The sequence below is a fragment of the Lissotriton helveticus genome, chromosome 7 (genome assembly GCF_964261635.1).
Source record: "Lissotriton helveticus chromosome 7, aLisHel1.1, whole genome shotgun sequence".
Lineage (NCBI taxonomy): Eukaryota > Metazoa > Chordata > Amphibia > Caudata > Salamandridae > Lissotriton > Lissotriton helveticus.
The window spans coordinates 259,116,489-259,142,515 of record NC_136068.1 but is presented as its reverse complement, the minus strand read 5'-3'; the positions used below and the strand labels follow the sequence as shown (position 1 = coordinate 259,142,515).

At 45.8% G+C, this 26,027-nt stretch overlaps 1 protein-coding gene across 1 annotated transcript in view; it reads left to right on the top strand.

Annotated features, from left to right (window-relative positions):
- The first annotated feature begins 5,874 nt into the window (after positions 1-5,874).
- The window catches only part of ADNP (activity dependent neuroprotector homeobox), a 117,328-nt gene continuing 97,175 nt past the window's right edge, over positions 5,875-26,027 (top strand). The window contains exon 1 of the mRNA XM_078652045.1: positions 5,875-6,301. The gene's annotated coding sequence lies outside the window, so the exon portion shown is untranslated. The remainder of the gene's footprint in view (positions 6,302-26,027) is intronic.

Sequence of the window (26,027 nt, the reverse complement as noted above, 5' to 3'; positions counted from 1 at the left end):
CTTCTGCAACCTTGAGTCTGACTGCAAAGACGCAGAATGAATCAAACAAATTGACTAGACTTCGTAAAAAACAAATAAGAACTGACCTTCATGGTCATTTTCTTTTACATTTACGAGCGGGAACTATTCCAGGAGGGCTCCAAATTCGTAATATTTCAGTAGTTTTTACTGACGACCAGGAATATAAGAAGGGATATAGTCACATCGAGACTAAATGTAGCAGGGACCTGATGGTCTTGACGGTGGAGACAGCTCACAGGATTTCTCTAAAACAACTGGAGGAAATAGCATCTCTGGAAACAGAGATCAAAAACAACCAACTGATTACTGACACTAAATCGCTTTTGGAAAAGGTTGAGAAAAAAATATTGGAATTTAAGAACTACACTGTGACGCAAAAAAGTAATAAATTTGAATTGGATAAAAATTATTTTGCATTGGAGAACGTTTATCCCTATCTGCAATCAGATTTTTATACACAAACTAACTCTAGACGGTTCCTTCAGGATTCTCAAGGGAGGTCAAGGAATAAATTCCTTACCTTTTCGGACACTTCATCCTCGTCAGGGGGTGACACTGACACAAGGCCAAATACTAATAGAAGAGGGAACCAACATAACCTACATCAACAACAAAATCCACAGCCTTTTTTTTTAGGCAGAGGCCAGCAAAGACCCAGGGGCCGGTCCCGATACAACAATCAGCCATGGGAAATGACCACCAGACGACAGTATTACAAGAACTGAGAGGGTCTCCCCTTTTCAACTTACCGGATTGAGTTCTTTTGGTGGCTGAAACATCAGTTTTGGAAGAAAGACTTTCCTTTGTGCCCTCTAGGCCAACAGATTTTGTCAAAATGAAGCTGGAGGCGATGGAGTTTTGCCGTAAAATCCGTTTGAAAACTTTCTTTAAGGAACCAATGGACATGAATAATAAGGAAGTGTCAGGGTTAAAGAGGAAGTCAGGCTTCTGTCCCCCGACAAATAAAATCCCGAAAGAGGTTGTGACCTTCGAAAAAACAGTTATATCTGGCATTGTAGAAATGGAGAATAAGATGCAATACGTTAAATTCAATCTCTCTAAGATTCAGAAGGAAGCAATCTTTTCCATAAAAAAAACGATACATCGTTAGTAATTAAACAAGGGAGGATCAGTTGTCCTCTGGGATGTCTCGAGATATAAGGCTGAAGTCATGAGGCAACTAGAAGACACCGGTTGCTATAGGAGGATTAGGAAAAATCCTACATCGGAACTCCAGGGCCAATTGTTGAGTATCCTCCAGAAAGGATTTGACCAAGGAATTTTAGGCCACAAAGAATATTCATTTTTACAAAACAAAAGTCCCATGGTACCAGTTTTCTACGTCTTGCCGAAGGTGCATAAGAGTGATACCAACCCGCCCGGCAGGTCAATAGTGTCAGGCTGTGACTCTTTGATTGAGCCCATCTCCAAATATATTGATTTCTTTTTTTAAACCTTTCATCCAAGAGATCCCTGCTCACTTACAGGATACTACAGCATTCATCAATAGACAGTCCACAATTGAATATGATGATACAAAGCAGTTGATGGTAACAATGGACGTGGTGTCCTTGTATAGCCAAATTCCTCAGGAGGAGGCCTTGGAGGCACTGACATCTTTTTTGGAGACAAGAGACAAACCAAAGAGAGTCCCAACAAGCTTTATTATTGAGTTAGCCAAATTCGCCCTACAGAAAAAAAAATTGAATTTGAATCTGAATTTTTTTATCAAACAAAGGGAGTAGCCATGGGCTGTCCTTTTGCCCCAGAGTTGTCGGTGTTATTTATGGGTCTTTATGAAGACAAATGTGTGTACAACAACAACCCTTTCATTGAGTGCATCTCAAATTTGATGATGTTTTTTTTATTTGGTCGGGGTCACAGGACCAGCTGAATGATTTTGTCACTGGCTACACGCAAGAACAGAAGACATCAAGTTTAGTTGTAATTAGTAAAAAAAACAGATCACTTTTTTGGACGTACAAGTCTACCCGTCAGCAGGTGGGACTGGCTACAACATTTTTCAGGAAAACAACGTATCGGAATAAAGCGCTCCATTACATGAGTAATCACCCTAAAAGCCTGAAGCAAAATCTGCCTTTTGGGCAATTTCTTAGGATTCGGCATAATTGATGTGTGATTGAGGTGAGCCCCGCCTCATCTTGTCTCACTTTTAAAACCTTACCGTATCCACTGGCACGTGTTAATAGTCGATTATTCTTGGCAGGTCACCCTGACACCTAAACCAACAGGGCTTACAAAGTTGAGTTTATCAACTGGTATGTTAATACGAGCGAGCCTCTCAAGATTGGGAGTCTCTTGTGAGATGTTGACATAAGGTTTATTGTATATGTTGTCTTTTTGTTTGCACTTCTAGAACGCTATTATGTTCAAGTGTGGAGTCACTGATTTATCTCAGACCAGGAAGTAAGGTAGGTGGTGTGTACCGGTGGGACTTCCTTTGTGTAATTTTAGCTGGAGGTCTTGTAAATATGAACGTTGGTTTTGTTTCTTTCTCTTTTAGATTGTTATGGTCCTGATGAGAACCCGACGAACAGTTGGGTTTGAAACGCGTCGACCCCTTTTGGTTCCCTTGTCAAACAAAGCACGCAATACAATTGTTTTATTGTCATAGCGATTGGGACGGGAGATGTAGGAAACATGGATTACATTGAATCAGTTCCACATTCCATTAGAAATATATATGATATTTTGTGTCGTTTGACGTTGGGATTAAGATCATTCTCCACTAGAGCGGTGGATACACAAAATAATTTACCACCTGTCTGGTGTTTTTTCTGGATGGTGTGAGTGCGTGGTATGAGTGCATGGCCAAATTTGTATGAGGTATGTATGAAGGTCTACATTGCCTGTCTGGTTGGTGTTGTGTATGATGTTTAGTAAATTCTTGTATTTATTACTGATACACAGGTAGAAGGTATTGTTTGGTAAATTGATGTTGGAGAGAGTTGTCAAATAAAACAAATGATGATGCACTAATAAAAAACGCGGACCTATATGTTTTATTCATAGGTTCTGGTATAAATAGTCTTTTTAAAAAAAATTCTCAGTATTGGCACATCACTCAAGGCCATCAACTGCACCACCTCAGTAGATGACGCTGGGTACCCTCATGGGAGAATGCTGAGGAGTGCTGCACATCATGCAAGGACATCAACTGCATCATCTCAGTAGATGCCGCTCCGTACCCTCATGGGAGAATGCTGAGCAGTGCTGCACATCACACAAGGCCATCAACTGCATCACCTCAGTAGATGCCGCTCAGTACCCTCATGGGAGAATGCTGAGCAGTGCTGCACATCTTGCAAGGCCATCAACTACATCACCTCAGTAGATGCCGCTCCGTACCCTCATGGGAGAATGCTGAGCAGTGCTGCACATCACGCAAAGCATCAACTGCATCACCTCAGGCGATGCTGCTCGGTACCCTCATGGGAGAATGCTGAGCAGTGCTGCACATCACGCAAGGCCATCAACGGCATCATCTCAGTAGATGCCGCTCTGTACCCTCATGGGAGAATGCTGAGCAGTGCTGCACATCACGCAAAGCATCAACTGCATCACCTCAGGCGATGCTGCTCGGTACCCTCATGGGAGAATGCTGAGCAGTGCTGCACATCACGCAAGGCCATCAACGGCATCATCTCAGTAGATGCCGCTCTGTACCCTCATGGGAGAATGCTGAGCAGTGCTGCACATCACGCAAAGCATCAACTGCATCACCTCAGGCGATGCTGCTCGGTACCCTCATGGGAGAATGCTGAGCAGTGCTGCACATCACGCAAGGCCATCAACTGCATCACCTCAGTAGATGCCGCTTAGTAGTGCTTGTCATCACTGAAGGATGTTCAGCAGCCCTCAGCATCACTGGACACTGACGGCGAGTTTTGCTCTGAACCAGCTACTCCTCAGTGATACAACGTCCAGCAGCGCTGCCCATCACAGAGGATAATTGCCCGAGCAGCTCGTCACTGGAGGAGGCGCTGCAGTGCTTCACCTCATTGAAGGACGGTCAGCAGTGCTGAAATCATTGAAGGTGTTCAGCGATAGTGCCAATCTCTGAAAGGTACTCAGTAGTGCCAGCCTTAACTAGAATGAGCTTGCGTGTTCTGTCCATAACCGAAGGGTGCAGTGCACGTTTGCCATCCACTTGAGGGCTGCCCATTACTGGAAGCTTTGCTAAACAACACTGGATAATGCTAAGCAGTGCTGCTCATCATTGTATGGAGAGCAGTGATTTACATAATGGTGGGATGTTATGCGGAACTAGCCATTATTGGAACATTTTCAGAAGTGCTACCCATAACAAGGGGATGCTGAGCAATACAGCCCATCTCGAGAGGATGCTCAGTACTGTTGCTCGTCATTAAAGGATGCTTAACCGTGCTGCCCATCGCTGGAGAATATGTCAGATCACCGGAGCATGCGGAAGCGGGCCAAACAACATCGCAGGATGCTGAGCAGTGCTGTCCATCTTCGGGGGATGCTACGTAATGGTCAGTGCTGCTGATTATCACTGAATGATGCTCTACAGTGCTGATATTCCCTGTGGGATGCTGAGCAGCGCTAGCAAACACGGAATGATGCTGATCAGTGCTGGCCAATACAAGGCAAAGCTGAGAAGTTCTGTCCATCACTGGAAGGTGCTTAGCAGAGTTCCTAATTGTTGCAGGGAGTTGATCAGTGTCGTCCATCACGGAAGGATGCTGAATGGTCCTACCATCACTGGATGAAGCTCAGTAGTTCTGCCCATCACTGAATGATGTTGAACAGTGCCGTACATCACTGGGAGAAGGTGAGCCGTGCTAACCATCACTGGAAGATATATCATGCTGACCTTCGCTGAAGTATGCTGAACACCGCTGCCAAAGAGGTCGAGCAACGCCTTTTCTACATTTCAGTATGTTGAGCGTAGTAGGTCGTCACTGGACAAAACTTAGCACTATTACCAATCGCTGGAAGATGCTCAGCATTAGTGCCAATCACTGGAAGATGTCCACCACTAGTGCCAATCAATTAACGATGCTGAGCAGAAATGCCCATTGGTGGAAGATGCTCAGCAGTGCTTCCCACCACAAGAGGTTGCTCAGTAGTGCCGCCAGTCATTGTAAGATTATTAGCAGTTCTGTCCCCCATCAGTGGAGAATGGTTAAGTGTCAAACAATATCACTGAAGGATGCTGAACAGTGCGGGTCATCACTGACTGATGCTCAAGTATACTGCCACTCACTGGAAGATGCTGATATGGCTGGCCATCACTTGATGATGCTAAGCCCTACTGTCAGTCACTGGGAGATGCTCAGCAGTGCTGCCCATCGCTATGGGAAGCTCTGCAGTGCAGCGGGCGAGGCCTGCTCAGTGCTGCCTGCAACAGGCCCAACACATGGCTACTGCAGCACCCCACGTGACACACCCTCAGACACAAGTAGTCCCGGCCCCGTGTGTAGGGCCCAGCGCACTGATTCTGCACGATCCGCATGACGGAGACGGCGGCACGGTGCTCGAGCTCTGTATACGTCCGCCTGGCGGCAGGGGAAGGCGCCAGCAGCTGCTGCGCCACAGAGCCCAGCCCGCCAGTGCTCTGCGGCGCCTCCTAGCGGTCACCAGGGCGCAGTACAAGCTGGATGCGGGGGAGTCATCCTCTTCAAACCATCCCAACTCTCCAGGAGCTACCCGCAAAGCAGACTTAGGGGCTCCGAGGACCCAGCCAACCAAGAGGCATGTGGACGACACCGGACCAGCCCGTCCGCCGCCGGTCTCCCTTCAGACCGGCTCCCCGGCACCGACAATGAGTCCCTCTATGCTAATGAGGGGCTCACGTCACTTCCGCTTTCTCTCGGACGCCATTTTGGCCGGGGCAGGTTGGGGACCGTGGGTATTGTCTGTTCTGGGATCGGTTTGAGCTGAGCCCGCGCCCCCCCTGCAGCCTCCCTCCGGTGACTGTTCTCCCTCCCACCCCCACCCCCTACGTCCACCCCTGGAGCGGCGCCGCCCGAGCCCCGGCGCTCCCGCGTGTGCTGGAGCCCCGGGCTGTCCGCGCCTCCCCCTGCCGGCCAGCGGCGGCAGCTCCGGTGGAGCCGAGCGGCAGCCAGAGAAGTAGAGGCCATTGTGCGTCCTCCCTTCTGGTGGCAGCGACCGGCCAAAGCCCTCGCCGGTCCCTGGGAACCCCCAGGAGCCTTGGAAACAGCAGCCCCGACACAGCCACAGGAGCGCTGGCCCCCGCCCTGCAGCAGCCGCCGAGCAACACCGGCACCCGCAGGTAGGCGCCAGGCCCACTGGGGTGAGGGTGTGTGAAGGAAGGGGTAGTCTGACAGTCTGATGCTACCTCTCATCCCGACTGCCCCAGGGGGTGGGGTCTCTTTCTGTTACTTTTATGCTTGGGAACGCGGGGTTGGATGCTGCAGGAACTGTTGATGGGGTGGTCCGAGGGTTTGAAAAGTGTACTCAGGCCTTGCTTTTAAGAGTGACACAAGATGCAGAGGTGGCTAGTTCTATCCTACTGCCGATGGGATGCTGAGCCAAGCAGCTGTAGGGTCAGAGTGCAGTAACGCAAGGGCAGCTGTCATCGAGGGGCTCAGCCCCCTTTTCGTGCGGTGTTTCGGAATGGAGGGATCAAGCCCTCAATAGTGCCTCGTAACGCAAGGTGTTGAGGCACAGTGGCCCACCCCTGTCAATGATTACTCGGACCCCCTGTGTACGGCTCTCTGCTGGTGATGCTGTGCACTGCGTCTCTTTTTGGGTGCACGATCCCTGATGCCGGCTAAGTGCACTGATCGAGGGGTGCACAGTAGACAGTTGCTGCGGTGGAGAAAGCGACATAGCTGTTAGATCGGATTCCCACAACCCATTTTAAAGCGACTTGCACCACCTATATTCCCTTGCTCATCACACACAAAGTGTAGTTCTGCTCTTCCAAGGCCCTACTTCTTCAATGGGTGCAGGAGGATGCCGGTATGGATCTGTGATATATTTCTCCGGTGATTGCGGGATTCTGGGCCTGTGATAGAACCCGCCACTGCCTCCTCCCTTTTTGCAGTCTGCAAACGCGGTGCAACTCCGCGCATGGACCTGTAGGGGGCGCGCTCCGGGCCTGGCTGCTGCCAAGCACACACCGTTTCCGACAGGGTCTGTGCAGTCGGAGCCCAGCTCGCCTGCTGCACAATGAAGCATGCAAACGACCATGTGACCATCTACCGGCCTGGGATCTCGGCGGGCTCTGCTTTGCTGCGCTCGCATGCCCGTGGAGCTGCTTCCTACTTAAAGCATCACTTAAGCCTGAACTCACCAAACTGCTGCACTGAGACCCGAGTACTCGTTGCACGTGGTCTATACTCTATGAAGATGGACACACAAGTTCCTTTTTGGTACTCCGGCTTCACTTCACCATTACATAGAAAGTGACGTTTTTGACAGCTGAAGTCCAGTTTTTGACAGCTGAAGTCCAGCACGTGTTTATTGATCAACATTTCAGGCGCACTCCTCTAGGGGAAGGATTTGATAGAATGCTACTGTTCCCAGTGTAACCATGATTTTGCTGCTGCACTGTCTATATTGAAGATCATTTCTAGTGCAGAACTAGCAGGTGATATGCAATATTACGTTTAAGGGTCTTCGGCTGACACGTGGAGGTTCTGTAGCAATATCAGACTCTAATTGTTTAGATTGAAGTTTTGTGTGATTTTGTTTTCCTCACTTTAGAGTGCGCTGTGAAACCAGGGGCTTTCTATATGGGCTGTGCCATTATATTTTTTAGTACATCTCACTTGTGACTTTCAGTTGGTTTTCATAAAACCATTTGTGCTCACCTTTGAGTTAATCTTTTTTTTAGATGTCTGTTATTGCTCTGCCGAATGCAATGAATGTCAACAGAAAATATCCACTCTTGGATCAGTGGTACATTTGATCAATTAAGTGACAATAATGCTAGATGAGAAAACTTTTTTTGTCTCACAGGCGCAACGTTAGACTCTTGACAGTTAACTTTGAATTATTGTCCAACTAAAATATATTTTGTTTTCTCGAAACAATCTTGGGAGTTACTCATTGTTGTTAGTAGTGTTTATTTTTGACTGGGCAGTATAACCTGGGACTGAACACTTTAGTGTTAATGCACAGAATTGTCAATGTCAGAGTCAACATGACGCCAAGACATTGCAAGAACTGTAAACGCAACTTGGAGTTCATTTAGGATTCGCAGTATAACATCAAGCTGTTGGAGCAAAAATGTTAACCCGAGCATAGTTGGACACTGTAACTGTTCCTCCTCCTCTGGTTGCAACTTGGAGTTGTGAACGCATTACCCCCGAGACTCCTTGCATTTGGCATCGTCCACACCGTTTGTTTGTTTGTTTGTTTGTTTAAAGAGTTTTATATAGCGCTGGCTAGACCTGGAGGTATCGGAGCGCTTTACATGAGAACTGTTGAACAAAGTTACATCAGTTACCATAGCATAAAATAAAACAGATACGTCTGTTGCATGCTTGTTTTTTTCAGTGTTTTAGATCATAAAGCTATAACTATATTGACCGACAATGCGCATGGTTGGAATCGAAGGCTGCAGAACTGTGCGGCAGCACCCATGTGATTTAGATCACTGTTCATTTGTAGCCGTTTTAAACGCACAAAAACCCGCCCTCTCAATATCTCCCTCTAATTAAACAGCCCTTCTTTCTGTAGTGGCTGTACTTTTTCAGCGTTATCTTGGTGGCCAGTCTATGCAAATCTCTTGTCTGCCTCTTATTGCTGAATATCTTTTCAGTTGTTTGATGTGCCCAAGTTACCTATAAAACTGCCCCCCCAGGTATCTCCACCTGAACACCCCTTGATGTTTATCTGCTGGTATCTTACCCATCCATGCCCTTGCACGATAGCTTGCTCTATAATTTTCTCTTTGTGATGTCTGTTCCTACATTGGTTACATACAAATTCTTTGGGCTCCTATATCTGTGATATGATTTACTTAACATAGGCGTTTTGCTCTTCAAGGTGCCTTTATTCTGGCCATTAATGAATGTGCTAAAACAGTTTTGACGGCCTTTGTGCTCGTACAACCCTTTGACTGTACGACTTTTTTTCTCCCCTGTTAGGTCCCTGACAGTCTCCACATGCTCCTTCAATCATTATTTCTGACAGTTAACCCTTACGCAAAAAGAGGATCTATCAGTGAACTTCTTGCGTATCTTAAAGCTGTATATCCCAAAATAAATATTTTTCTCATCCACATATTAAAGTAATAACTCAGTGGGTAGAAGGAACATTGGAACTACTTTTGCATATAAGTAATGATTGTATTCTACCCATGTTTGTAGGTGAAATGGGCTTTTTAATTTGTAGAGCTCAATGGCGAAAACCTATCGGAGTCTAAACATTCTGCATAGAGAAAGTAGGTTTACCATATTTAATTTAACGATACAGATCTCACGACCTAAGGTGCAGCAGCAGATCTGAAATAACTACCCAGTCTCCAGTAAGAAGATTTCACTATTGTTCTTCAGACACACACCTAAAACAATCCCTTTTATAGGCGCAAAGCCTTGTGCTCCTCTTCATGGTCTTCTACTTGAACCCAACTCTCTTGCCTTTCTAGAATTCATGAAGACTAGGTTCTCAGTTCTTAATGACCTACACCCACTTTTTTCTCTCCGAGCAAACAAACCATTGTTGACGTAAACGGGCTGATTTCTGCTTTGTAACCGTGAACATATGATCAACTGTGGCACCTTGACTGTCTGCACCCATCATTTACATCCCACACAGCCATGTCATACCCTTTTCCATGTATTCGTGACTGGCAAATTATTTTAACGCTTGTTTTTAGCCTGTGTTCCTCTATTCTTTCTATGCATAGATATTTGGAGAACCCATCTCGTTATTAAATCAATGAATGATCTGTTTCCTAGGAATGGCCTTGCTAAATTAAGAACTGTCAATTTTAACCTGAGTCCCACACATTCTTTTGGTAGTTAGCCACTGCATTTTTAAATATCCCAGTTTCTTCAGTGAGCAGCTTTGCTTTTTCTCCTTCCAGATATTTTACATTTTGTGAATATTCCATTGTGGAAGGTTCCTTACCACCAGCCATTTTCTTTCTGCTGCCTTCCTCTTTTTATAGTTCCGATATACATTTTTTTTGCTAATGCCACAGTTAATCCGATTATGCTTTCTTCCACTTGTTTGTAATGCATCTCCCAATTGCTCTGATCTCGCTTTCAGTCCCCTGCTCAGTGTGCGCCGCGGCTCGTCCCATTGGTTGTCTTGTCTGTTTTTTGGACATTGATTGTCTTGTCTTTTTTGGACTGACTGTCTACTGAGCCAATATTTGTATCTCTAGCTAAAACCTTAAGTAACTGATTAACATGCCTCTTTTTTACCTGTGTGTGGTAGCCAGCGTATTTGATAGTCGGCTTAGAAAAAGAGATTCTTTAATTAAATAATGAACGCCTGTTAGAGCTTGTATGTTTTTGCACATATGCAACTCCTGGTGCATACATTTGTCCTGTGTTCAGCTATTTAATGAATGCGTTTATTGTTTAAAGTTTGTACGTAACTTCTCGATGCTCGGCTCAAAATTCTTAGTGACCAAAGCAATAATGCACAACTAAGTACATGTTTGTTATGACCTTCTGCACGTGTAATAGTGGAACTCCTCTTCGTGTGGCTTGTTTTTATGCAGCTCAACTTTGGTGCCTTTGCTTAGTAGTTACTTTGACTGTGAAGCATAATTTACATACTCTGAATATTAAATTCACTTTGATTTCAACCTAGGATGCCTCCTTGTTTTCATTTATTGTCGATTTAATCGACGTTTTAATTTTCTTTGTTTATGGGGAAATGTGTGTAATTTTAGTTTTGTTTCAGGAGAAGGGCTAATCTGTCAGGGTTCAGTGAACCGTGCTCAGTTTAGGTGCTGTGATGGGAAATCATGACGTCCTGCAGAAGGTTGTAACACTCTATTTGTACCACAAGGGTGCAGTTGGTATTCAATGCTGAACATACAGATTTAATAAAGTTGCCTGCTTTTGTCGCCCTTGTTAGCTAAACAATTTAGATGACATTGGAAGAGAGTGAATTTTGCGATAATGGTTTAAAAAAAAAAGAGTAACGTGGTTTCATATTTTTTGCCTGATGCTTGTGTTTTTAAATATATCGGCAACCTCTATTGAAAAGGTACAGGGGAACGGACGGGTCTCAGGTGTGCACTTTATAGAGCAGGTTGTAAGACAGGTAATATTGTATGTTCATGCGTAAAAGTTGTTAGGTAAATAATGCCACAGCAATGTTATAACATTTGCCTATCGGACGCTTAAAAAGTAGCGCACTACTGTCTGAAAAAGCGCTTCAACGCCCCATCAAGGGTACAAAGCGCTATATAAATGCAAACCTTTTTAGGTCTCGCGTGTAGGGTTCCAGCGCAATGCGCTGCTCGCTCTGCAAGAACTCTTGTGCTTAAGAAGATTTCAGAAGGGGGCTTTAAACCCCGCCCCTCATTTCCATTGGCTGGCGTCATCGTTTATGCTAAACGGTGGCTTGCCATTTGAATTGAGCGTTTTTGGTGGACGCCCTTTTTCTCTGATCCGGACTCTGTGACCTGCTTTGCTGCTGTCACAAAGCATTTTCTTATCTCTATGGAGCCATGTGTTTTAGAAACACATGGCCCCATAAAGACGAGATCAGTGCTTTTTTAAAAAGTTTTTTTTTTAAAGGAGCTTGGGTAAGGGGGTAAAGCGAGAGACGTGCAGCAAAGCGGACTACGCCAGGAAAGAGGTCTTTTTATGGCTGACTGTGGAGTGAGGCCTTATAATGACTGACGGAGAACCGTGGATCCGGCCCTCTGTTGAAAGAAGATGAGATGGTTAAACAAAGGTGCCTGCCGGAGCCAGGCCCAGTACATGTCAATAAACCCAGAAGGTGAGGAGTCTGGGGGTCCCGGGCGGATGAGGAACGCCATCTTATTTTAAAAGACAGGTCAGAGAGGAGCGGGGATATCAAACAGACTTAATAAGAGGCTGGCTGCACACGTCGCACAGCGTCGCCAGGACATGCAATTGAAGGGTATGTCACAGATATCGCGATACTTTCCCCTATTGTGCAACACAACAGGGGTTGGCACCTCTCTGCTTTTACAACACACACACGTTGAAATGAGACACCCGCATGGCCCAGGAAATGCTGAAGTGTCCGAGTTGTTCGCCCTCCACCCCTTCACGCCCCTGCACCCTAGTGCTGGGATTTGCGTGTATATGACATCTTCGCAAGGAGCGGAAAGAGCCTCAGTGAAGGAGGGTGCCGTCTACGTCGCTGTCCAGAGTATATATCCAGGATGACAGTCGTTAACCCATTGTCAACTACAGAGAGAGTATTCTATAAGTTAATACGATCAATTTCTCGTATTCTTTCTGCCTGTATCTATAGGCAGAATAGATACCGGCATATATAAAATGTTTATAACACGGTTTTCTTGGTCCTAGCAAGAATTCCCTAAGATCAGCGCCATCTTTAGGTAAAGATAAGTGTTGTTTAACATCCCTAAGTGTAGATCTATGCAGCCATTCAAGGCACAGTTTCCCTACACTGTATGTTGTTACTATTCCTGGATGCTGTCTCCGAATATATCTAATGAATGTGAACCCCGTGTTTTATTCAGGAATCTATCTTGACAGGTGTTTGTGGGCCAGATTAACAATTTTTTCCAATCTGGATCTGTTCTGTTGTGATGCAATATAGTATGTACGGCGACCTCCTCCTCCTCCACCTCTGAAGTGTTATCACTAGCAGGTGTAGGTATGGACGGATTGTTCAGATCTTTTATCTTGGCTAATCCAAGACAAGATGTCTGTTGGACAGTGTCATTCAAAAACATAATTTGCTCTGGGATGATGCAGGCTCTAAATAAAGCTTCTATCCCCTGCACTTGCCAATCTTTTGTGCCCCGGACAGTTTTTATTGTCTCAATGTTGTCTTTCCAAAAGTCGAAACCTAGTGAAGACAGCTGAGGATAAATGCTGCAGAATACATTTGCTTGGTATTTGTTAACATACTTTTCATTCCTGTCTTATTAACATTTTTAAAGTCAAATGATTCTGGATTGGAAACAATAAAACCTGAAAAGTATGGACATTTTCCCCCCAATTTTTTTGAGCTACCCTTTGGTGGCGTAGGACAATGTTCCCATTGGTTATACATCAATACATTTCTAGGGTTTGCAGATTTGTGCAAGAAATGATGACCATAGTGATTATAACCATACATTTGTTCATAATCTGATGAACCTTCTAAGTATTCATGATTTGTAAAAACAGCAGACATTTCTAAGTCTGACATCATATTATTAACTGTCTCGAAGTCCCAATCATCAGAAAAGGTACTAGATGAAACAAAGTCATTCAAGGAAATCTTGAACTGGTGTGGAATCTTCAACAGCTCCGCAGGGCCAAAAATGTCAGTCAGTTCTGTCCCAAGCTATACCACCAGGTATAGGAACGGCTGTGAAGGTCACTGATGACAAGTCTTTGTTCACGATGAGATGATTTGTGTGCCTTGAGTAGTAAGTTGATCTTACTTTCCGTGTCCTTTTTAGGTTTCGACCTGGCGAGGGCACTGCAAAGCAGTGCCCGCCCAGGGCGAAAGCTTTTGAGTTACAGTATGGATGTTCGTCCCACCTCTGTTTCCCATTGGCTAGCTCCATAAATGGACGCTAGCCATTGGCAAACAGAGGCGTCCGTCATCCTGCGAGGCGACTCGTGGGCGTTTCTGGAGAATTTTTCTCATCCGGCCCCTTTTGTCACGTCAGTGCGGCGGTGGGCGGGGTTTATTTTATTTTTTCCTTTCCGTGTTGTTTTCGTATTTTCAGGAGTGCCTTCAGCCGGATTGGTGTTGTTTATGTCCAGGTGAGTGCGCCCCCCTCCCGCTGTCCGTTCCCCCTCCCCCACCTGTCCGTTTGCTCCCACCCCCTCCTTTTTTTACGTTATTGGGGTGCCCAGAAGCATGCGCTTGGTGAAAGAAAGGGAGGGGGAGATGGACGTGTCAGATCCAATCAAGTTTCTAAAAGTAATGCGTCTTAAGCGGCATTAACATTGCACACGGTAAACGTGAGTCGTCTTTCCAACAGGACTTGTTTTGGGGGAAGCGCATATGCCGTCGTTCATTTTAATTCTGTATTGTGAGGATTAGGGAAACATAGGCTCGTACTCAGCGCTAGCCTTTCGGGGGCTATTGGCACCTTGCTGTGACCATCTGGAAAATTATGGATTTATTTCCCGCGGGTATGTTGATGGGCTATTAGGGCGCCGGCACGGGCCGGGGGATTTGCAGTGTGCAGTAATTCACACGATGGTTATTGACTTCAAAGGGCATCGCCCGTCGGAACCGTGCCCTCTGTAAACAACAGATGCAGCTGCCTCTCGGGTACAGCCTACTGCCCACTCCCAGGGAATGCTAAACTTTTTTGGCGCGCAAGACTTTTCCAGAGGTTTATTGTACATGTAAAATGTGCATGTATTACAAATTAAGGAGTGGAGACGTTACCCAGGACTGCTCACTTTTCCATGGTATATACATAATACCATGGAAGCAATAGGTACGCGTGCAATTAATTGCATACATGATGGTGACTACAAATCCCATAATGCAGTTTGCTGTTGGCTAAAACGTCGTTATCTGTGGTTTCTAATATATGCTGCTTAACCCAGTGCACTGGGGCCACGTTATAGTGGCCCTCTTGGAGGCTATGCGGGTGAGTCCGTGCTCTTCACCCAGGAGCGTCTTTAGTATTCCTCTAATGTGCTTAGAAGCCCTGTTGATCACACACATGCCGAGTTATGGGCACACACCTGTAGGACACTGCATGGAGGTAGCAGATCGTGGGCAAAGGCCCTTCCCCGTGTTGACTAAACACAAAGGGTTTCGTTGCTTATAATTGACACTTTTCTAAAGCATTGTTTTTAGGGTGCAAATGTTGTAACTTCACATGTCCTAAAGCGAGACCACTGAATTGCACGGGGCATGCGGCTCTAAGAATGAAGGGACTGGCTAGCAAAATGTAAACATTTTAGGAACAAGGAGTGGTGGGCCCTGAGCAGTCAGGATGGGTGGCATCCTGATCTGGCCTTGCCACCCCACCGCCCCGAGGCCAGCCTGGCCCGCCCCTCATCTCGTTTGAGGACCTCCTTCCCAGAAGTACAGCGCGTCTTCTCACAACACAACATCAAAGTTCACAGGGAGTACTACAGACGAGCACGTGAAAAGGCCCAGCACACTCCTTGGCTAGCCACACGTGCTTCGCTGCAGACCGCTAAATGCAGTGCCCTTTGACACTTTTGCTGCCACAATGCACCCAAGCAGTAATCCTGTCACAAGCAGTAATCCTGTCTCCCAGTACAGAGCTCCGAATTGTGCATTGTCACCTCACCTCTACCCTCAGCAGCCAGGGTCGTATGGCGCAACCCGTGCACTGGTAAGAATGCAGGCAAATTCATTCTGCACTATTGTGCTGCTTGTGCACCTTGAAATGGAGCAATTCTTTATATCCTTCTGGCTCCATATGAACCAAAACTACCACTCCCTGAATGCAGTGGTGTAAAAGTATAGTACAGGAACGGAGAAGTGGTGTCCTGGAGCCATTTTGTCAGTATATGTCTAAGGCCTGGACACTCAAGAGGGATGGGGGGGGGGGGGTCTAGTGCTGTTTTTTTTTAAAGTTTACATTCTGGCACATGACTTCTTTTTACGACTGTTTGAGTGAACAGTTCTACAAGCGGACGCTATCGGCTCCCAACCACGTGGCGGCTCTCAAGTTTCACGCATCCACGGTTTAATTGCCCACCTACTCCAGATGTTAACTCTGCATTCTTAGACTTGTAGTTGTTTTTGGACCATTCTAGAACTAGAGGTTAAAAAAAAACGTATAGGCGATTTATACATAGTCATGCAAATCTGAGGTCTGCCCTGCACCCCTATTTACATATTTCGAACCCCCTTTGGTCCTGTTCATTGGGTGGTGTTTATCTACCCCCAGTAGGCATCACGTCACTAAGCGGGACGCTTGCAACGAGTGTCTTGGGGTGCAGTTTTTCCGCGGGCCTCTGCTAACGTTTAAGAGTTTGTAACACATGCAGCACATCTGGAAGGCGTCCCACCCACAGCAATCGCGGTGGCAATTGCCAGCCTGCGAGAGATTAAGCTATTGGCATTGTAAATGACAATTCCATTTATTTATTTATTTTCAAAACCAACACATAAATAAAAATTGTCATTTACAATGCCAATAGCTCAAACTTTTCAAAAGGCGAAACCATTGCATTGTAAATGCTTGTTTTACATATCTTCCATTCATCAGCATTCCCAAAGTTATTACCAGAGTCAACCAAAGTAGAAGAAAAAGCACACCCAACACAATCCAAAGTTCAATCTATGGTGAAACCAGATAAGTCTTATCCAAGTGATGAAAAAGGTCTGTTGCTTGTTCTTTCAAAGTTCTTTTTGCTGGCGTCGTTTCAGGTTCGCTGGGATCCTCACAAAACTTACCAAAGTTAATGAAGTAGCCAGAGGCAGTTCTGTCAGTTGTTGGGATTGCATCAGGATTTGTTGAAATCGCTGGAACCACAGGATCACTTGTTACATTTGTGTAGTCTGATGCTACTTCGTTGTAGACAGTTGTTTCTTGACAAACTGTTATTTGGGCCTCAAGAGGCACACGATCCATAGCTTTGTTGCTTAGTCCTTCATTTCGCACTGCAGATTCTTCAAAGGTGATGAGTCTCTCAGTTTGAATCTCTTGGATTGTAGCCAGAGCTGGGCGTCTGCTACATTGGCGAAGTCCACTTGGCCTACTGCTTATGTTCGGCCACATGATGTGGTTTGACCAGGTTGATGGACATGAACCTGCTCTCCTTTTTACCAGCAAGGGGCGGCAGTAATACTGTTCTTGATTCGTGGATTGCTAGGATCGGTACTGTTTGTCTGTAAGAAGGCCCAAATTCCTTCTTGTCCGCGATCTTCTCTCTGACTAGATCCCCTAGCTTAGGAATCCAAACAGGCCTTGCTGGGATGGTTGGTATCTCTTCAGTGGTGGTTGGCTTCAGGAACACATTACTTTGTTTCGTTCTTATTTCATTTAAGTCCTGTAAAACAGCCAAACGGTCTTTGATATCAAAGGGTTTTTGGCCTACCACTGAAGTCTGACAATCTAGGTCCGGTACTAACATTCTGGTCCCAAAAAGGACTACACATGGAGTGATACCCCCTAGAGAAGGTCTTGGCAGATTGTTAAGACTACGTTGGCCACTTAATAGATGTTTGACCCACCCGTCACCCGAGCCTAATGCCCTAGCTGTTATAGATTGCTTTATGTCCCGGTTTTTTTTCTCTCCACTACCGCATTTCCCTCAGGATGGATTGGACTAGAGTACCGCAATGCAATGCCCAGTTTGGCCATGGCCTCCTTGTAAGCTCGAGAGCTAAACGCAGGACCCTGGTCAGAATGTAGCTTGCTGACTGCGTATGTGCCGATAAAGACTCACAAATCATTTAAAACAGTTCGAGCTTCAGCCGAGCGCTGAGGCCACGTTTAAATGAATCTTGAACACAAATCCACTGCGGCCATGATATATTTATAGTTACCATCCCTCTGTAAGGGACTGCAGTGATCTAGGTAAACGCAAGCTAATGGTTTATCTGAAATTAACAGGGGCGTCTGCGCAGGACGTTTCACTGTAGAAACTTTCATCTTTTGGCAGATTTCACATTCCAAAAAATAGTTTCTGGTCTGTTTCCTCATGCGCGGCCACCAGTATCTCTGTTTTAATAATGACACTGTGGCGGAAACACCTACATGTGCAGAGGCGAGCCCTTCAGGTGCTGGTAAGATTAGTCCTACTCTATGTTCCATGTTTGGAATTACCCTATCCCCCACTCCAGGGATTCGAGCAAACGGAACATTGTTTGCATCAGTTTTATACGAGTATTTGAGTGGGAAACCCTTTCGGTAATGTTTTACCACTGTCTTTGCTTGAAGCATTAACAGCTAGCATTATTTCGCCGTCTATTTTCGTTTTTGAACAAGTGATTGCAGCTACAGAAGCTGTTTGCACACCTGCCTTTGCGGCTTCACCAGCCAATGAATTCCCTGCAACGTGAACGCCATCACGTTGATGACTCCGCGTATGTATCATGTGAGTGTTTTGTAGTACTTGTCGTAACTAAACTACTTGTTCCCAAAGCAATTTATGCTTCATCGTGCCACCTTTTGCGTCTTTATAACAGTTTTGAATCCAGTTTTGCAAGTTTTCATTGTACGATTGAACACAATAATAGGAATCGCATACTGAGTGTGGGGAATTGGCGATCCGTATTCTCAAGCGCCATCTTGAATGCTTGTAGTTCAGCTCGCTGAGCTGTACCATCTCCTAAAGATTGTGTTTTAGTGACCATTGGTCGGAATTTGCCATCGCGCTCAACTACCTTTAACGCCGCACTATAGGCTTGTTTACCCCACTTAGCAGGTTGAGCTGATCCGCCAGTATAAATTATACATTCATACTGCTCTAGAAGCAGAATTTCAGTAGGCAGAGGACATTATTGTTCGTATTGTAGAAATGCTTGTGTCTTCAAATAAGGGTCAAAAACTTATTCAACATCTGTTGCAGCAAAGAATTAATCCATTGTATCCATCTTCGGATGTAAAGCTTTAGCATTTGGAATGCTCACTTTCGTCACTGCCTCTTAAGGCAGGTACAGGTGTAACGACCATAATGCGTTTACCCTGTGCATGGGCTCTCTTTTGCTACTGCAGTTTGAAGCACTGTCAGAATTTTTTCTGTTGAAGGAACTTCATTTCTGCTTGTGTACAAGTGTGATTTGCAAGCTATTGGTACTTTCTCACCTTCATTAAAAGTCAAGTATGTGAATCCGCATTGTCCTGGAATAATTCGGATCACTAAGTTGCGTACGTTTATGTGTGTGTGCAAATGCTTAGTTGCTAACATGTCTGTTTGCAATGAACGCAAAATCTTGTGTGTTTTTGTATCCAATTTACTGTTTTGAAATCAGGTTTGATTAATTCGTAGAGCGGTTTAACCCTTTCTGCGTAGTTTAGAATGTACTTTCTTCCGAAATTTAGGAAACCAAGAATAGATTGTAGGGTTTTCAGGATATTTGGAGGTTGGAGCAGAACACACTTCTCTAGAAAGTTTGCTGCCAGGCTTTTGCCTTCACTGGAAAGTTTATATCCTAGAAAGAGGAAGTTTAAATGGGCAATTCTAGATTTTTTTAAATTGAATTTGTACCCTTCAGAGGCGAAACCCAATATATTTGTATTCACCCTATTCAAGTCATCATCTGTTAAATAGATGTCATCGACATATGATAAGGCTTCATCATCATATGTCTGTAGTAACTCTGTTACACTTGCTGAGAATAACCCAGGACTATTCTTGAATCACTGTGGGAGACGACAGAAGTGATGCTGTGTCCCCATAATTGAGAAAGCTGTCAAATACCTACTTTCTGGTGCAATGTTTTGACAGAAGAAACCGTTAGAAATATCTAATGTGGTTCTGTATTTTTTACGCACAATGATATTCATTAATGCTGCACTACGTGCATTTTGTACTGCAAAAGTTTTGCAACAAGAGTTTAGATATCTGTAATCCAATACTAGACGATACGTATTGTCTGGTTTGGAGACAGGAAACAAAGGATTGTTCATTAACGAGGTGCATGTTTCAATCACCCCTTGGTATTCAAGTTGATCTAATATCCCCCTGACCTGTTTTTCAGCTTCTTGCTTAACTGCGTACTGCCTTTGTGCAGTTGGTTGATTTTTTTTAATCTTATTTTATTTGAATTTTATGGTGAGGAGAATCCTCAAACCACCCTACATGATTTTTATATAAAGCAGGAACTTGGGTGACTGTCCATTTCCTGGTATAAGTATATTTTAAATGAATTGGAATGTGGTTGGAGAAGGCTAATGATGTCTTTGCCATGTGGGCACTCCCTGACAAATTGTGGTGGCCAGTCTTGTTGAGCGAGAAGGATGTCATAACCCTTAGAAAGTCGCTCCCAAAAGAGTGCTCTTATTTTTCTTGGTATGTTCCCTCCATCCGGAGTGTTATTTCATATAACTTCTGTGGACAACTAACCCTGGTATCTGCAGTTTAAACTTGAATGAATTCATTCAAGTCCAATGTCTCCAGATTATCCTTCAAGTTCTTGTGAGGTATGGTGACTTCTGCTGCGCTGTCGAACATTGTCTGAGCCCATACCCCGTTCTTGAGTTGTGTCCTCAAGATCCTCAACATGTCTGATTTTTAGACCTGCTACCTTCTTTTTGGTATATTGAGGTTTCTTGTTTTTCTGAACGTATTGATCGTCTTTGGACTTCACGCGTTCTTTCTTGTTTTCTGACCGTCCTCTTCTTTCGGATTTCTGTGACAAAGTCTGAAAGGTACGAGAGGAACATGTATCAGTATCTTGATATCTATCAGGTTTTCTCAAATTATCCCTATTCCTGAGGTTATACCTTTTTGAGGAGACCTACCTCTGGATTGAGAACGCTTCTCTTTAGAAGTTTGGTTAGTATTTTCCCACTTCTTTTTAATAGGAGTAGGAGTGTTTTTAGTAAAGACCTTTTCAGGACTTTCTGACAGTTGGGGTTTAACTGGTTTCCCATCCAAACTGTCTCTGCCTAATGCTTCATAGGATTTTTCAATTATTCTGGCCAGTTCTTGTGGTTGCACAGTTACATCAAATTCCCTTAACTTTTGGCGGATCACCATAGATGCTGCTTTACCTTTAATATTAGCTAATATTATTGTTGAGACCTGTTTGAATTCTTTCAGTAATGTCATGCCTAGATTTAAAGCAGGCTCTGCCCCGTATTCATTTTGAATTTGATTCAGGACGTCTGGTATTACTGTCATAGACTGAACACCGTGGGTTTTAGTGTTGCAGTCCTCCAGATGTGGTGCGATCCCCATTTGTAAACAGATTGTTAAAATTCTGTGTTTCTCATGAGGGCAAGTATTCGGAAATACTGCCTCGATTTGAGTAATTTTTTGAGCTATCCAGAATGGAATTTGTTCCCGTTTTGCGGGTAATTTACCAACGACCGAATGTAGAGTCTGTGGTGTAATTTTATTTGTGTTCCCCTAATGAGGGGGATTCTGTGGAATCGTTATTGCAGGTTGGACTGTAAGAGTCCGCATGACATATTGAACCAATTGTCTATAAATTTTGATTAGCTCTTTGAGTTGAGCTCGTAGTTCCACATCTGTCATTTAATTAATTTCAGGATGTGGAGTATAGCTGGCTAACACCGGCGATGTTGCTCCTGGTCTCCCTAGTGGACCGAGCCTGTTAATGTGATTTATGTTTTAGGGCGCCTTTAAACCAGAGCGCATGCTCCTGGTATGTTAGTGGAATTTGCAACAAAGAATTGTACAAAGTTCCCCAAGAGGTAAAGCTAGTGTGGCAAAGGAGTCTCTCTCTCTACGTAGGAATGTGAAATCAACAGTCAGGGGACCAAAGGGGTCCCTTTTCGGAACTAGGAAGCCTCACACAACTAGTTACTCGGATGACTTGTTTCATCCAGCACGATGGTTGTCTTGCCTCATCACCGGCTTCCTGCTCCAACGTCAAGCCGGCGCTGCAATGCCTGACAGGTAACACAAGGTGCTACACTTTTATGGAGATCTTTTGTTCCTTGCCGTAGTTGAGTGCGTGTGAGGGGCCTAGGAAGGTGGAGTAGTGAGCAAGGGAAAGTGTGTCTAAAAAGGTTAGTTTAGTCCACTAAGACAACTTTATTCACGTGGCTAACTGCCTAATTAAAAGAGTGAAAGAAGGGGTACCGAGAACCAAGGTTAAGGTAGTATGGCCTCGTTCAACCCTCGCCTGTGGTAAACATGTTTCATGCCCTATAGGCAATTCTTCAGGACCTAATTGTGCTCATAAACTTATAAGGGGCCCAGATTGGGCTACAGTGTATACAATATACAACCTGGTGGGTCAGTAACCAGAGCAGGCAGATGGTCTTGCATGAGAGTCAGACCTAGAGAGATAAAAGAAAGTGTTATATACAGACGAGTACATGCTAGTTGTTGCATGACAAAAACTATATCCAGTCTAAACACTTCAATCGGGCGTCGGTGATCACCCAGATACAAGGAGATCAAGTGGTGTGAACGTGAGAGAGAGACTACGAATGCTTATCGCATTATTATAAAATTATAGTATTTACATCTTATTACTGACTAAAACTGATAGTCTACTTCTTTTACATATGACAGGTTCAGTTTAGTTAGTATTGCAAAGGTGAGGGGCCATTTAAGCCAAAAGGGGGTAAGAGTTGGCAACCCAAGTGTAGAATGTAAGAACTGGGATCTCACCCTAATAAACCGTAGGAAAATCCCCGCAGACTGTTCTTGTGGGACCTGTGCTTCTAGGTGATTGCCTGCAAGGTAGAGCGGGGAAAGAAAGGCGGAAAGGACGGGGTTAATTAACCCAGTCAAGGGGCAGGTGGAGGTATGGAGCCGACCAACAGCCCGCATGAAGTCCTGTCCCACCATACAGCGGGTGCCCGTCGGACGTAACTCTCGTCCCAAAGGGCCGGCGCCGTCAACGACGCCACGGGTAACGCCCGAGACACAAGACCCCTCCACTGGAGACCATCAGGATGAGGGGCGATCCAGCCCAATCAGTAATGATGCCAACGGGCGTGGCAGGCTCAAACCCTCAGGGACGGAAATAGTTGTCCGCTCGCTAGTATCCCAAACAAGGCCAGCGGGTGGCATGTGACGTGGCGGCACCGCGGAGATCGCAAACCAGCGCCGCTAACCCGGGTGAGGGCAGTCCTCGGTCATCGCAAAGTGGCGGCGAAACGAGACTCAAACGGCCTTGCTAGAAGGTCCGTGGACAGGGAAACAAGGATGCATATTCATACACACAGGCTTACCTGGTCAGCACGAGGTCGATGCCTCTAGGAACCTACCCCCACACTCCGGCGTGTCACGGCACGCAGAACAGCTGGTGGCGTCCTGGGAATCCCGCCGCCATTAAATAAGGGGAGTTCCCATCCACGAGGGCCTATTGTGGGGGGGGGGGTCGTGTCCCAGGTGGCGTCACAGAGCGACACAGCCAATCGGATGCCTAATGTGTGTAGAGCTATACCACCAGATTCGTGGCACGTCAATGGAATCAACCTTTGCACCGAGCTTGGCATGCATATACATGGCCAATTTCGAGAAATATTACATCTACTCTCCTGACAACAACCCGTTTCTCGAACACCTAACCCTATGGCGACGCTATATCGACGATATTTTGATCTTTTGGACGGTGACCGGGCAAGTTGCGAGGCTTTCTGCACATGGATTAACCTCCAGAACCCATTCCTTAAGTTCACGGGTACCATATCCGAACAATCATTACCCTTCCTGGATCTGACAATTATGTTGAGACCCACAGAGATCACCACCACTCTCTACAGAAAAGAGACCGACAGGAATAGCCTCCTGCTCTACAATAGCCATCACACCAGGGCACTGAGGGAAAATCTGCCGTTTGGTCAATTTCTGCGGATTCGCAGAAATTGCACTTCGGTAATGGATTACAAACGGGAGGCAACCACTTTGCAACATAAACTCCAGGATAGGGGCTACCCGACGAGACTCCTTAAACAATCAGTGAAGAGCACTCAACAACAATAGAGAATCTCTACTGGAAACACATACTAAGGATACCAAAGATGTCATCACATGTGTAACGTCCTACACAAAAAACTCTACATTCATCAAAAAGACAGTGAACACTCATTGGGGTATCCTTAATTCAGTTGGATTAGATATCCCACGTCCACGCTTTGCTTTTAAAAGAACAGCAAACCTGAAGAACACTCTCATCCACACTCGACCAAAGAAGACGAGTACACTCCCCCAGAACACACTTTGGGGGTTACCACCAGTTGTAGGGCATTTTCGCTGTGGTAATTGTGTTGTCTGTCCACAGTCCACACAAGGTAAAGACATCATACTGTCGGACACATTCACTTGGCACCTTAACAAGCACACAAACTGCAACAGTAGCAAATGCATCTATATGTTGACATGCCCCTGCGGTTTAAAGTATATAGGAATGATGATGCGCACTGTCAAAGTGCGCATTATGGAACACAACAGCAACATCCGCTGTGCTAAGACACATACACGTTTGTATGAACACTGTAAACAAAACGGCCATCCTGCCGAAAGCATACAATGGGTCGTTTTGGAATGGCACCCTTCCATCAGTCAGCAAGCACTACATAGAATTGAACAGAGGTGGGTGCATCGTTTACAATTAGATACCCGTGGTCTTAATGATTCTGTCCCTTGGAACTTATTAGCCAGATAACTCGACTAACGTTAGTCTATAGTCCCCTCCGTTTGAGGGCAGGGTCTGGCACGCTACCACTCTAAGAGCCTAATAGATGTGATGGGGTCTCCCGTTCCTGCCAATCTTGTAGAACGCAACCCTTTCCCAACATGGCGCGCCCTTAAGACGCTAAATCGTATAGACTCACGCTCTTGCCTATGCTCTACACACATTAGGCATCCGATTCGCTGTGTCGCTCGGTGACGCCACCTGGGACACGCCCCCCCCCCCCCCCCCAATCGTGGATGGGAACTCCCCTTATTTAATGGCGGCGGAATTCCCAGGACGCCACCAGCTGTTCTGCATGCCGTGACACGCCGGAGTGTGGGGGTAGGTTCCTAGAGGCATCGACCTCGCGCTGACCAGGTAAGCCTGTGTGTATAAAATAAAAGTAAAGTAAAGTCCACATTTGTAAAGCGCACAATCACCCGTAAGGGTCTCTAGGCGCTGGGGGCCGTCGGGAAGATTAAGCGAGCTATTGCCCAGAGTCACATGGTGCTGGGCTGACCTGCCGCCGGAGCCGGGGATCGAACCGTGGTCCCCAGATTCCAGCGTCAGTCGCCCTGGCCGCGGCGCCACACCTCTTCCATATGAATATGCATCCTTGTTTCCCTGTCCACGGACCTTCTAGCAAGGCCGTTTGAGTCTCGTTTCGCCGCCACTTTGCGGTGACCGAGGACTGCCCTCACCCGGGTTAGCGGCGCTGGTGTGCCATCTCCGCGGTGCCGCCACGTCACATGTCACCCGCTGGCCTTGTTTGGAATACTAGCGAGCGGACAACTATTTCCGTCCCTGGGGGTTTGAGCCTGCCACGCCAGTTGGCATCATTACTGATTGGGCTGGATCGCCTCTCATCCTGATGGTCTCCAGTGGAGGGGTCTTGTGTCTCGGGCGTTACCCGCGGCGTCGTTGACGGCGCCGGCCCTTGGGTCGAGAGTTACGTCCGACGGGCACCCGCTGTATGGTGGGACAGGACTTCATGCGGGCTGTTGGTCGGCTCCATACCTCCACCTGCCCCTTGACTGGGTTAATTAACCCCGTCCTTTCCGCCTTTCTTTCCCCGCTCTACCTTGCAGGCAATCACCTAGAAGCACAGGTCCCACAAGAACAGTCTGCGGGGATTTTCCTATGGTTTATTAGGGTGAGATCCCAGTTCTTACATTCTACACTTGGGTTGCCAACTCTTACCCCCTTTTGGCTTGAATGGCCCTTCACCTTTGCAATACTAACTAAACTGAACCTGTCATATGTAAAAGAAGTAGACTATCAGTTTGTCAGTAATAAGATGTAAATACTATAATTTTATAATAATGCGATAAGCATTCGTAGTCTCTCTCTCACGTTCACACCACTTGATCTCCTTGTATCTGGGTGATCACCGACGCCCGATTGAAGTGTTTAGACTTGATATAGTTTTTGTCATGCAACAACTAGCATGTACTCGTCTGTATATAACACTTTCTTTTATCTCTATAGGTCTGACTCTCATGCAGGACCATCTGCCTGCTCTGGTTACTGACCCACCAGGTTGTATATTGTATACACTGTAGCCCAATCTGGGCCCCTTATAAGTTTATGAG